Genomic DNA, 13,308 nt, shown 5'->3' on the forward strand with positions numbered 1-13,308 from the left:
ACATTATGTAATTGCCAATTCATTATGCAATTTAATAATGTAATTTGTAAATAAGCTATTCAAAGTGTATTTTAAAATGCAAAGTGACAATGAAATCCTCAATACAATTTGCAAAAGTTATAACAATAAAGATAGAATAACATTGTCAATTTTTTTGATTTCCTTTATTCAAATTGAAAAGCTTTAGCGTCCCCGTGATCGCAATGCAATTCGCCAAGCTCTGTGTGTTGCGAAATTCAAATTACATTTCAATCCGCAAAACACTGCAAAAAATTTTGCAGAACGCTTTGCAAAAGATTTTGAAAAACGTTTTGCAAAACGTATCAGCCAATCACGTCTGGGCGGGAACTACGTCACTTCCTTGTCAGACCAGCTGATCATCCACGACCTAGCACTTGGCACTTTCTTTTCTATGCTTACCAATGTGCCAGGTTTGACGCATATAGAAATAACGGGAAAATGGTGGAAAAGACGGTGGCGAAGCTGCTGCGGGAGGCCTCGGCAGCTCTAGATGAGCAGGGTCCGAAACAGCGACCAACATGCCTGCATCGAATCTCACCGGAGAAGGGCGCGCAAACAGCGTGTGCCACTCTTCTGCTCGTATAGGCTACTTTACTGAAATAACTAGTCAGGGTCAAGGGCGTTATCTCCCTTTGACAATCTATAGGTAGGCTATGTTGATCTGAATAAATGTTGTGTCTCGAGTGATACTGCCTTGCGTCACATTGATTCTCGAGCGCGCTGCTTTGCTTAGAGACGTTCCAGAGCAAGAGACTACACCACATCAGGCGACCGAAATGATAGCGAAGGAGCGAATAGCATAACTATTGGCTGGGTTGTAGGCGGTGGAGGGAAACACAACATTAGGTTTTGAATAACAGGTGCAATGGCCTCTTCTTTTTGGAAACGAGACAAATACCATGGTCTGTAATAACATAGACAGTCGGGTCACAAGTTGATCTGGCTGCCTCCTGGCTGCCTCCCACAACTAGACTTCCTCTTAGGAAGTCTAGTTGTGCTTTTTAGTACTGACGTTTCTGTGGCTCAACGGCACAATGGAATGGAATCTCAGCTTGAAATATTTCCCCCCAAAAAAACACATTTACCATTTATTTTGGCTTAAAATGTCCTCCAAGTAGACTCCAAATACGAATGAGATTGGTATGCTCCTGACATTTTATTGAAAACAAATCAAAGAGACATTGCAAGGCCAGCTACGAGTCTTTTCCCGGCTTCCAACCATGGACCTATTCCAACAGCTCCCGTAGCCACGACAACAAGCGACGCATTCGGCTGATGGTCACCAGTTAACACGGTCACCAGTTGAACTGAAACACCGGTTTGCGAACCCTTATCCGGTGTGATCCGGTACAGGCATGTTGGTCGCTCTTTCGTACCCTGCATCCCGCTGCTCCCCTAGAGCTGCAGCGGCCTCCTGCAGCAGCTCCGCGACCGTCTTTCCCGCCATTTTCACGGTATTACTATATACGTCAACCCAGTCAAACCTGGCACAATGCTAGGCATAGAAAACAAAGTGCCAAGTACTAGGTCGTGGATGATCAGCTGGTCTGACAAGGAAGCTCCCGCCCAGACGCGATTGGCTGAAGCGTTTTGCATAACCTTTTGCAAAACGCTTTGCAAAATCTTTTGCAGTGTTTTGCGGATCAAAATGTAATTTGAATTTCGCAACACACGGAGCTTCTATTATCACTTATAACTTTTGCAAATTTTATTGAGGATTTCATTGTCACTTTGCATATTAAAACACACTTTGAATGACGTATTTACAAATTACATTATTAAATTGCATAATGAATTGTCAATTGCATAATGTAATGACTCATTGAATTGCAAATTGCAATGCCATTTGAATTTTGCTACATATATGCTTCCACAGGTATTGTTTTGGAATCTGCATCCATTTGTCTCCTGGCAGTTGATGATTATAAAATGATAAAGTATGAACCAGGGGCTGTACATGTGAAACCTGGAGAACCGGTACCATCAGGTTCCTAACAATGTAAACATGGAGCTAGCTGCAACAGCGGTTTTCTCCCCCCGGGGGGAAGCTCCTCATCACATTCATACTGTACCTGTTTGACTTTCCCACAACAAAGCCTAATTACCATATAATTACACGTTGTGTGTCGGTAAGGTGAGAGTACCTTCATGTCCACTCCATGATTCTCTCTCTTTCTCTCTGAATGATCAATCTCAAAGGGAAACCTAAAATGCAATAAACGATGGTCAATTGAGGCACGATGTACAGCATTAGAGGAAGGTAAATAGCTGTGCCATGTTCTGTGATGAGACGAGACGCCTTTACTACGAGACGTGACAGCGATCTGAAAGGAACCTTAAAAAGGTGAGATCTCTGCTGAGCTCGCTCTCAGACAACAGAACCAACAGGCCTTCATTCTGAAATGCAATTAGTTCCTCAGCCTGTAAAAAATACATAGACGAAGGCCACTTAGCAGCATAATACCCGCTGAATGTTACTGCAAGTCATTTGCACGCAAGTGAAGGCACTGCTAATGACTAATAACTTAATTTGAGCGCAAATTTCCTTTCTCTCATTTCTTTCCAGTTCTGACGACTTCTTAATGGAAGCTTCATAATTATCTTTGATAATTTATCCTTGCTCATATCTCGGTTTAATTATAGCTGACAGAGATTTATAAAAGCATTGTGGCGTTAATTATTATTATATTTATTATATTATTGATTTCCTCCTGAGATTCAATTAAACGTAATAAACAAACACGTGCATCACTTGGAAAGTTATCACAGCATCAAGTCACGTCAAGTGAACCCTCGTTTCTGCCCGCTACTCATATCTCACTAGTCAGATAGTAATCTAAATTAAATTGCTGATTTTACTGTTGATTGTGCTAGATTATTTTTGTGATTTATTGTCCATTATCAATCGCCATTAAGGTTTTTGGATAATTACAAGTAGGCCTGATAAAACAGGTGACATGTCTGCAGAAACTTCATCCAATTTAATTTCTTTACTTTTTTGTTGAATGCAAAAAAAGAATGCAAATCACGTGAAAATAATAAAGAAAAGCGATTCAATCAAAACAAGTCGGATATAGTTCAAAATCAACTGAATGAAGTGTGTGTGTGAGTCCCAGTATCCCGGTGATGAAGTGTGTGTGTGAGTCCCAGTGATGAACTGTGTGTGTGAGTCCCAGTGATGAAGTGTGTGTGTGAGTCCAAGTGTCTGACTCTACGGTCACCAGAGGGGACGGAGACCACCTCGCTAGCCAAGCGACGCATGGCCCCGGCATACAGCCGCGACCTGGCAGCATATGGCATACGCGTGATATAATCTAATTAATCAGAGTCGGCACGTCAGGCTATACGACAGGGAGCCCGCGGGCGAGCGACAGAAAGCCATCCTATTAAGGTCAGAGAGAGAGAGAGAGAGAGAGAGAGAGAGAGAGAGAGAGAGAGAGAGAGAGAGAGAGAGAGAGAGAGAGAGAGAGAGAGAGAGAGAGAGAGAGAGAGAGAAAGAGAGAGAGAAAGAGAGAGAGAGAGAGAGAAAGAGAGACATTGTATAGTCTGAGCGAGGCAAGCGTGAACAGCATGAGGAAAATCTAAAGTACAAAGAAAAAAAGACGGAGGGACGATTCCTCAGGGGGGAGGGGGAGGTGGGGTAGGGGTGAGGGGGAGGTGGGGTAGGGGTGAGGGGGAGGTGGGGTAGGGGGGAGGCGGGAGAGCGTCCTGCATCATCAGGCCACTCCAGGACTGGAGTCTGGAGTCAGAAATAGCACAGAGTGTGTTCGACTACCCTGCACGCTTTCGCTCTCCTTCGCTCTCCCCCGCTCTCCCCCTCTCTCCCCCTCTCTCCCCCTCTAGACAGCTCTGACATCATAATACAGTGGATTCAGACCAGGGCACCCGCGGCACTGCTGAGGTTATATAACTGCACCCTCCCTCCCTCCCTCTCTCTCTCTCTCTCTCCCCTGCTCTCCCCCTCACTCCCCTGCTCTCTCCCTCTTGATCCCGTTCTCTCTCTCTGTATTTATCTCGTTCTCTCTCCCGCTCTCTCTTTCTATTCATCACGTTCTCTGTCTCCTCCTCTGAATTCTCTCTCCAGAGGAAGAGGAGGAAGTGGAGGAGGAGGAAGAGGAGGAGGAGGAGAAGGGAGAGGAGGAGGAGGAGGAGGGAGAGAGAGATGGAGGGAGAGGAGGAGGAGGAGGAGGGAGAGAGAGATGGAGGAAGAGGAGGAGGAGGAGGAGGTGGAGGAGGGAGAGATGGAGGAAGGAGAGAAGGAGGGAGAAAGGAGCAGACAGTAGGGTGACAAAGCGAGAGGCCCGTCGGGGAGAACGCAGCTGAGCCAAGCTACAGAAGGTCAGCTCACCTCCCCCTTCAAGGGGCCCCAGCTGACAGGGAGGGAGAGAGGGGTGAGACAGGGAGAGGGAGAGAGACAGCGACGGAGAGAGAGAGGGAAGGAGGGGGGGAGGGGGGAAGGAAGGGGAAACATGAGAGAAGCGAGAGGAGAAAGGGAGACGTGGGGAACGCAGGAGGGAGAGAAAAAAGCCAAAGAGGGACGAGCGAGGAGAGCGGGGAGTGAGAGAGCAGCGGTATAAAGAAAACACGAGGAGGGAAAGTAGACCAGGTCACATGGGGCCACTGGAGGGGCCCCGACCGCTCCCCCCCCCCCCCCCACCCACCCCGTCCTCCCCGTCGGAGCACCACGTCGTTGCGGCCTCCGTCTGCCAGCATCTGCCCGCATCAACGGCTCAACGCACGTCCCCACGGCGGCCCGGTGCGTCCCCGGCCCCGCCCCCCCGGCCCCGCCCCCCCGGCCCCGCCCCCACGGCCCCGCCCCCCGGCGCCCGCCCTTTGTTGGCCCGTCAGTCACTTATTCATCTGTTTCGCGCCATCGCCCCGCCGCCCGTTGTCAAACGGGGAACCGATTGGCGAACCAGGGGGCATCCCCCGGTCCGATCATCAGACCCCCGTACGGCGCCGAGCGGTGTGCGGAGACCAGAGGGTTTTGGGGGCCGGGAAACAGCTGCAATAACACCGATATCCCCCCCCCCCCCCCCCTCTCCTCGGTTACCAGCCCGCTCCGACGCCCGCACTCACACACCACACACTCCATAAAAGAGACCGGGTAATGATTAATGCAAAAGGTGGCAGAGTTGGAGCCCTGCCAGCCAATGGGAGCGGGCCGTGCCGCGGACGACGTTGACAGTTTTGACTGAACCATGGCACATAATAAAGATATTGCACAGAGCGTGGGATCTAGCTGCTGCTGTCCCCCCCGTCCGCCCGCCCGCCCGTCCGTCCGTCCGTCCGGCCATCCGTCCTACCCCAGCCCACGCCCCTCAGAGCTGGGACCAGTAAGACCAGAGAGGACGAGGTGTGGCTGGACGCTAAGACCAGCTCCCCTCGGAGGGGTCTACAGCCGGTCTCAGACCCGACCCAGTGGAGTGGGTTTCTGGGTCTCTGTGTTAAAGCACGATTGAAAAGCCATTAGGAGGTGTTTTGGGGGGGGGGGGGGGGGGGGGGGGGGGGGGGCGGGTGTTTGGGGGGGGCAGGTGTTGGGCCCAGATGTTCGGGCCGTCGGTTACAGCTAAGAGCCGGTTTTGTGTTTTATGACGATGGTTTGGAAATGTGGGCCAATAACAAGGCACCTCGTAACAACATTATTCAAAAGAAAGAGACTTCCCTCCACGCACAGATGAGCTGTGGTACTATTCCATGCACTTCGCTAATGTTTCACCGTTGGTGGGAACATATGGAAGTAAACGATGTAAATGAAGATAATAATGAGAAATGAAACTTGTGTACACATTGTTTTCTGTTCAGAGTTGAGGACAGGCTAAACGATACAGTTAATCATCTAACAATGAAGGATATGGTTATGAAGGATATGGTTATGACCATGCTGCCTGCTCTGGTTAATACAATTGTGATATAACATTTTAAAACAAACGGCTGCATGGGCCAATGCCCATTTAATTGAACAGTATAGCCTCATAAGGTTAGGGGCTGTTCAAATATGAGAAATAAACGCAGAACTCACCAGGAAAATTATCTCTTGTTACAGATGCTTCACACGTTATGCTGAAATATTATCTCATGTGGCGGAAAAAAAACGAAGACACCGGCATGGCACCCAGCTTCTGTTGTAGTGCAGTTAATCGATTTATATTTGGTCAGTATGTGTGCGTGGAAGTGTGGTTGTGTGCGTCTGCGTGTGCGTGTGTGTGTGTGTGTGTGTGTGTGTGTGTGTGTGTGTGTGTGTGCGTGTATGTGTGTGTGCGTGTATGTGTGTGTGTCTGTGTGTGTGTCGCCAGCCCATAATGGTCAAGCATAACAAGTATTCCTATAGCAGCTCCTGCGTCCATGCATGGGGAACATGAGGGCGACATGAGGACAACACCATGAGGGCGATGCAGGACAGACAACACACGGTGAGCTGGGAACTAGAGAAGCATTAAGACAACTGTATGGTAACAAACCATCTGCTGATCTGTCAAGATCATGCAGCTATCCTGCACACACACAAACACACACGCGCACACACACACGCGCGGGCGAACACACACTCGCACGCACGCGCGCGCGCATACACACACACAGACACACACAGTCGTTTCAAGCTAGCGGGAAAAACAGAGCCGGTAGCGCAGAGCTCGTGGTACTCACAGCCGGGGTCTTTGGGCGGCACGCCGGGGTTCGGTGCGTTCCGGCGGGGTCTGGGTGGGTCCGGGTCGGGTTCGGGAGGGAAACGGAGAGCGGTCGGGTGCGAGGCTCCACGCTGCGCTGCAGACGGGCTCGCGGTCTAGTCCTTCCCGAGGCGTGAGCTCTTCAGATTAACGCGGACGAAGCACTTGGGCTTCCGGTCCCTTTTCCTCGCGCGTCCACCGTGTCGGTGCTCAGATGTTGTCCTCCTTGGTGTGTAGGATCAGGCGGCTTGTGGACGGGATGCCACGACAGGGGGAGCAATGAGAAGAGACGCTGGCTCGCTCCACCCTCCTCATGTACAGTAGAGCTCTGCTCGCTGGCCCCAGATCAGTTCCAGACCGTCTACCGCTCTCTACAGGAGCGCCGCTGTAGAGCACCCACTAGTCCTCAGAATAACGGATGGCGCTCTGACGGATACCCGGGCAGCGGGCTCGACGTCGGCCGCCTGTCCGCTCTATTTATTCGGTCACAAGGACCGTGAGGTCCGTCCTTCTAAGGTCACATGTTGATGAGCACCTCACGCATGGGGTTAGATGTTTAGGGGGTTAGATGTTTAGGGGGATAGATGTTTAGAGGGTTAGATGTGTAGGGGGATAGATGTTTAGGGGGATAGATGTTTAGGGGGTTAGATGTTTAGATGTCTAGACTCTAGAGGGTTAGATGTTAAGGGGGTTAGATGTTTAGAGGGTTATATGTTTAGGTGTTTGCGATTCAATGCGACATCTGTTCACCAAATGTGGACACAAGAGCCAGACTTATTTTGCAAAAATGCAAAATTATAAGAAATAAAATAAATAAAAATGCAAATACGACAAGGGTGGCCAATGGGGTGGCCGCAGTTCAGTATAGGGTGGCCAATGGGGTGGCCGAGGTTCAGTCTAGGGTGGCCAATGGGGTGGCCCGGCCACCCCTGGCCGTCCTCTCACTCCGCCACTGGTTTAGGGGGTTATATGTTTAGGGGGTTTGATGTTTAGGGGGTTAGAGGGTCAGATGTTAAGGGGGTTAAATGTTTAGGGGGATATATGATTAGAGGGCTTAGATGTTTAGGGGTTAGATGTTCAGGGGGTTAGATATTTCGGGGGGTCGATTTTTAGAGAGAGACACAGAGAGAGAGAGAGAGAGAGAGAGAGAGACACAGAGAGAGAGAGAGAGATAGAGAGAGAGAGACACAGAGAGATCTCTGGGCCAAGAAAGAAGTGTTGAGGAGGAAATGGTTGGATCGGACCTTCAATCACCTTGACCCTGGCCCGGGCAGTCCCGTGACTCCCGTCCTGGGCACCGCGGACACCGAGACCGCGGCCAGGAAATGTATTGTATGCATAATATATATATGTAATATGTATGTGGTATGCGTGCTCACGCTCGGTATGTGTGTTTATTCATCTCATAGATGAGTGAGTCTGCAGACATGAACCGCTGTGACCTCATAGCATCGAAGGGAGGGAGAGTAATATGCACACATCGGATTATTATGATCTCGCGTGGCATTTCAAGTAAGATAAGGTTGACAACCAGTCGGTAAGAAGTGTACAGTCTGTCCTCTCAACCAGGGCTCTACTTTGTTGGAGTTCTCCGCACGGCTGATTGTGCGTGAGTCCAATGGGTCCGATTGATCTGAAAGTGCAAGCCATCAGATAACTACAAAGGCAAATAAACACAGAATCTGAAGCTCAGAAGAGGAGAGAACGGCGCATTGTTATAATGCACATACATTATTTTAATGGCTTCCGACGCTATTGGATTAGCTAAAGTTCCCCGCCCCTGAATAATAAATCTATAGTCTCCAAACCTCTACTACAGCAAGGAGAAGGAAACCTTGAAACAATGTGATTCATATCAAACGTCGATAAACCTGCCTGCGTTCATTTGCTCAGTAGTTTCGTCGTGCAGTTTTAAGATCTACACTTAAATACAAAAGCATTCCATCATATTTTTGTAACTTTCTGGCAGAATTGCTTTTATCCCAAAATATATACGTCTGACCCACAGTCAGGGACATTGATATGTTGAGGGAGAGCTAATGGTTTGCGTTCAGCTATGTGTGGCAGTGCGTTCGCTGTGCAGTGACACACTCTGTATGGCATCCATTCCATCAAACATATTTGAATTGCGTATCTTCATCAAAGATATCTCATCAAAGAGGGGGAGACGAAAACGCATCCGTGCATTTTGAGCAGGAGTGTTCAGAGAAGGGTTTGAAGTGCCACTTGATTGTCTGAGTTGCACTTGATTCGGCATCTAGATTGTGTCGTCCCATCAAGCGAGGTGATGTTCTACCAGTCCCACTGGGGTTTTCCCAGTTCCGGCCCCTTGGGGACGTTAGAAACCAGTTTGCCCGCGGGAAGGAAGATTGACAGCTGACGACAGGATAAGGAACTGACAAATACAAAATAGATTTGAGAAGCTTCTTTCCAAATGAGGTCCGACAAAGACGTCAAACCAACACCTTTCTTTATTCAGATATACTCTATTCTATATTTATCTTTTGTGTGTGTCACAAGGCCAGATGCAGCATAATAAACCACAATATGCCATGCATGGATAATCGAGTACTTCTAAATGCACAGCTACCTTTAGTGATTTGCATTCAACTGCTTCTTCCCACCTTGGCTGGCGGAGGAGATCCAGTGATGAACCCAGTGAGTCGCGTGTTCTAACCTCCAAGGCCCAATCCCATTTCTACCCCTTACCCCTTCCCCCTACCCCTCCCCCTTGTTTTGAAGGGGTAAGGGGTAGAAATGGGATTGGGCCTAAAACTGACACAGAGACCGGACCACTCAGTGCAAGGGCAAAAATATCTCTACCATTCCAGTTGATCTTCACCGATATGCTTATTTATTTACATTTACATTTAGGGCGTTTAGCAGACGCTTTTATCCAAAGCGACTAGCAATCAGTACATTTCTCAGAAGAGAAACAACAATATATCGCCGTGGGTACAGTAAGGATTTTCATAGAACCATAGAACTAACAATCGCTAGGTTAACCCATTCCGCGTATACATGTGGTTGTCGCGTGTGGTTGTTTTACAAATATAGAGCTATAATAAAGAATGGAGGACATACTGTACATACCGATCATGCTGGGATGTTTCAGAGTAGCGAGGTCTGTGAGACGCACTCGGTCACCACTGCCTTCCTCACGGCCCCTACCTCCACTCAGAGGTCGTGACCCCACCAGGTGAGCCCCCTCCATGAAGACCTTGTGCTGCAGGGCCTGCATTGTGCAGCCAATAATGGTTTCATCCGGCAGGGGACAGTTTGAGGGCTCAGTGCTCTCAGGGGCCCGGATACCATCTCCGCCCCCCGCCGCCGTTTCCGATAATGGTACGCTCCGAGTTCAGCACATCTCCCTGCTGCTCAGAGTTCAGCAACACCCTCCGTGCACACTCCATCTGTGTTTCGGTAATCTTCCTTCTTCTGGCTCCAGAGGTACATAACTTGTACATCACAGTGGGGCATTTGCATTTCGAACTTATTTCTTTCTTTAATCTATTTTCCGTCTTATCAAAGAAGAGCGTCCTTTGAAGTCCCTCAAATCTCATTACAGCCGGGGCTGGGCTCTGCGAGAGCCTGATGTCTGGGGGAGGGCAGACACCCCCCCCCCCCCGTGGAGGGGAATACAAATGGAGCCGGCCGGCCGAGGTGGGCTGGCTTTGTGTTGCCTAGCGCCCCCCGGCTGCGTGGAGGCGTACCTTGTTTAGCCGTGATTAAGACGGCCCAGTGGGAGACGCCGGCAGAGGTGGGACCGCCACTGAAGTGGGACCGCTACACACACAAACATGCGCACACGCACACACACACACACACACACACACACACACACACACACACACACACACACACACAAACAGTTAATTACACACATGGACACAAACACGCTCTCAGACACACAGACACACACACAGACAAACGCGCTCACACGCACAAACACACACACAAACGTTCTTACACACATAAACACCCACAGACATAAACACGCTCACACACACACGGACACAAACACACTCACACACACACGGACACAAACACGCTCACACACTCACAGACACAAACACGTTCCTAACCAAAAACACACAAACACACACTCGCACACGAACAAACACACTTGTACATAAACACACACACTCGCAAACACACACACACACTCGAACACACACACAAACACATGCTTGCACGCATGCACAAACACACAAGCACACACACACACACAAACACACAACCATACAGACACGGACCCACACCCTTGTTCTCCGACAGAACAGCCCTACATCTAAACATGGTTCTGGTTTGGGGGGAGTCGGTTCGACTCCCTCCAAACGACAAATCCCGCATCTCGTCGCGCTGCGGTCGTGACGGCTGTCGACCAAAAGTTCTGACTACTTGCCGACCAGCAGAAAACTAACTTTCAACGTGACATTTAAAAACCTAAAGGCCCTCCCGGCCCTTAAGCGACGAGGGGCCCGCGTGGGGAGCCTTGCCCGACACAAACTAGAAATGCAGAGAACACAGACCGAACTCATGATTAATTGATTGGTTCCCTCTCCACTTGAATCAATTCGTAATGAGCTGGGGCAGCAAGTGGTTCCTTATAGTATGCTAAGTATCCCCAATGAGGCTCCCAGCACACAGCAGCTCGACACAGGCTGTCAAACTCTATGGAACTGGGGAGGGTGTGTACGGTGTTGTGTTGTGTGTGTGTGTGTGTGTGTGTGTGTGTGTGTGTGTGTGTGTGTGTGTGTGTGTGTGTGTGTGTGTGTGTGTGTGTGTGTGTGTGTGTGTGTTGGCGTGTGTGTGCGCATGTGTGTGTGCGCGTGTGTGTGCGTGTGTCCCCTGTCAATGCATCACACACACATGGATGTATATGGGGCTTGTGATAGGGTGTGTGTGTGTGTGTGTGTGTGTGTGTGTGTGTGTGTGTGTGTGTGTGTGTGTGTGTGTGTGTGTGCGTGTGTGTGTGTGTGTGTGTGTGTGTGTGTGTGTGTGTGGTTTAGGTGTGGTTTGGTGTGGTGTATGGTGTGTGTGTGTGTGTGTTAGGGTATTTCAGCGTTGCAGTATAGTGAATAAACATAGTACAAACATCCTTTCACTTTAACGCAGTAGATCCTCACTTTTTAATTGAACCATTTTAATTATCGGGTTTGTCGGGTCGGTAGAATACCCCCCTCTTGATCCTGGGTCACTGATCTCTTGGTGATATCTCAGACAGAACCGGCTCAGTACGTATACATATCATAAATAAAATAATCGGATCCAATTGGTTCTCTGAAGGAATTTTCTGGACTAATTAGGGTTTGGTCGGCTTATCCCCGTCGACCCTACACACACTCTAACTCTCTAACACAGACACTCATACACACGTACACACACACAAGTTAAGAACCAAGGAATCCAGTCCTGACATGATCCCAATTAAATGGTCACATTTATAATGAATGAGAGGATGAATTAGACCGAGGGTGAGCAGCTGCAGCCGCATTGTTCAGCCAACATAGTGTGCTGAACAACATATTGAGTCATGATCTCATTGCTACGCATTTATATAGAAGACAAGGCAAGCCATTAACATTGGTAGAGTGGAGGCGGGAGAGAGGAGATGAGAGGAGAGGAGGGGAGGAGGGGTGAGGAGAGGTGAGGAGAGGAGGGGAGGAGGGGTGAGGAGAGGAAAGGAGGGGAGAGGAGAGGTGAGGAGAGGAGGGGAGGAGGGGTAAGGAGAGGAAAGGAGGGGAGAGGAGAGGAGAGGAGAGGAGAGGAGAGGAGAGGAGGGGAGGGGGAGGAGAGGATTGGAGAGGAGAGGAAAGGAGAGGAGAGGAGGACGAGAGGAGAAGAGAGGAGAGGAGAGGGTGGAGTGGAGAGGAGGGGGGGAGTGTTGAGGGAGATTACGTGATCCTGAATGAGAGGAGAAAGGCGGAGCAAATATAAGAAAATAATTGTACAAGCAGTCAGAGGGGGCCACCACGTGTATGTCTTCACGCTGTCTAAATACTCCTCCTTCCACATGTGACGCAGGCATTGCATATGTCATAGCGTAGGAGCTGCTCTTTACCAAAGAGTCGTTCCTTATTCCACATGAACCACCGTTCGGAACAAGATGGGAAAGAGAAGTAAAAACAACGCAAACTGAGGCCTTGAGACATGATCAAGTCTCCCTGCCTGAAACATAATGGTATCCAAAACCACCCGCCCCCACTGCCAGGTGAAATACTTCTGGTAGCGGAGCCATGAGACACGCAGAAAAACAACTCTTTAAGAGGGGATTTGGAGAAACGGCCCTCATTGTGATGTGTGTTGTGTGGAGGATGACAGCTGCTAAGATGTCTGTGAGGAGCCGAATATCACAACACTGCTGTCGGACTGATTGGTTTTTGATGGAAGGCTTGTTTTTCTGCCACGGTTCCATACATTTTCATGCAATTTCATCCAATTTCTCTCCTCCTCCACACCATCAGATATAAAGGGGAGACGGCAGATGTGTGGTCTATTCAAGGACGCAATCAGAGCAGAGCGAACGGATGCATCACTCGTGATATCAAACCAGTTTGTGGCCACTTTCCTACCATGCATTATCCCCCCTCACCCTCACTCTCTCATAGACCGGATG

General features: G+C 49.4%; 1 protein-coding gene across 1 annotated transcript in view; it reads right to left on the reverse strand.

Moving 5' to 3' along the window:
- LOC115531432 (thyroid hormone receptor alpha) overlaps nucleotides 1–7,085 on the reverse strand; it is a 126,683-nt gene extending 119,598 nt beyond the window's left edge. The window contains exon 1 of the mRNA XM_030340697.1: nucleotides 6,670–7,085. The gene's annotated coding sequence lies outside the window, so the exon portion shown is untranslated. The remainder of the gene's footprint in view (nucleotides 1–6,669) is intronic.
- Between the last annotated feature and the right edge of the window lie 6,223 nt (nucleotides 7,086–13,308).

Source organism: Gadus morhua, chromosome 18 (assembly GCF_902167405.1).
Source record: "Gadus morhua chromosome 18, gadMor3.0, whole genome shotgun sequence".
In the NCBI taxonomy this organism is placed as follows: Eukaryota; Metazoa; Chordata; class Actinopteri; order Gadiformes; family Gadidae; genus Gadus; species Gadus morhua.